This window comes from Austrofundulus limnaeus, unplaced genomic scaffold (assembly GCF_001266775.1).
Source record: "Austrofundulus limnaeus strain Quisiro unplaced genomic scaffold, Austrofundulus_limnaeus-1.0 Scaffold491, whole genome shotgun sequence".
NCBI lineage: Eukaryota > Metazoa > Chordata > Actinopteri > Cyprinodontiformes > Rivulidae > Austrofundulus > Austrofundulus limnaeus.
Window position 1 is genome coordinate 19,264 of NW_013952893.1, and position 1,343 is coordinate 20,606.

The following is a 1,343-nucleotide window of genomic DNA, read 5'->3' on the forward strand; positions in this document are numbered from 1 at the left end:
CACCCCCTCCCCTACCCACTTTTGATGCATTTTTCAAATTTCGCCTTGGGGCGGAGTTATCTTTTCACGGGGGTGGGGGGGGAGGGGTGCGGGTAAGATACACTTTAAGAGAAATGTGCTATACACTCACCGGCCACTTTATTCACCTTTTACACCTTGCTAATACAGGATTGGACCCACTTTTACCTTCAGAACTGCCTTGAGAGGGTTTGGTCCATGGTGACATGATAGTATCAGTTTCTGCACATTTGTCGGCTGCACATCCATGATGTGAATCTCCCGTTCCACCACATCCCAAAGATGCTCTATTGGATTGAGATGTGGTGACTGTGGAGGCCATTTGAGTACAGTGAACTCATTGTCATGTTCAAGAAACCAGTCTGAGATGATTCACGCTTTATGACATGGCACATTATCCTGCTGGAAGCAGCCATCAGAAGATGGGTACACTGTGGTCATAAAGGGATGGACATGGTCAGCAACAGGTAGGTTGTGGCATTGGCTCGATGCTCAATTGGTACTAATGGGCCCAAAGAGTGCCAGGAAAATATCCCCCACACCATTGCACCACCACCACCACCAGCCTGAACCATTGATACAAGGCAGGATGGATCCATACTTTCATGTTGTTGACACCAAATTCTGACTCTCTGAACGTCGCAGCAGAAATCCAGACTCATCAGATCAGGCAACGTTTTCCGATCTTCTGTTGTCCAGTTTTGGTGAGCCTGTGTGAATTGTAGCCTCAGTTTCCTGTTCTTAGCTGAAAGGAGTGGCACCTGATGTGGTCTTCTGCTGCTGTAGCCCATCCTCCTCAAGGTTTGACATGTTTTCATTTGGAGATGCTCTTCTTCAAACCTCGGTTGTAACGAGTAGTTATTTGAGTTACTGTTGTTGTTCTATCAGCTCGAACCAGTCTGGCCATTCTCTGACCTCTGGCATCAACAAGACATTTGCGCCCACAAGACTGCTGCTCACTGGATGTTTTCTCTTTTTCGGACCATTCTCTGTAAACCTAGAGATGGTTGTGGGTGAAAATCCCTGTAGATCAGCAGTTTCTGAAAACCTGTCATGCACCAACAATCATGCCACATTCAAAATCACTTAAAGGAGACCAATTATGGGTCCTAGAAATTTTATGGTATGTCTGTGGACTATCCAGACCATGTTCATTCAATTTAATGCACAAAATAATTCTCAGATAATAAAATTTCCCATTTTCTAGTTCTGCCTGCTCTGACTTCCATTCAGAAGAGCTGTTTATGTTAATGAGCTCTGTTGGTAACGCCCTCCAAAAATCTGTTGACATTAACTCCGCCCTCCAAAGCCAGCGTTTATGTTAG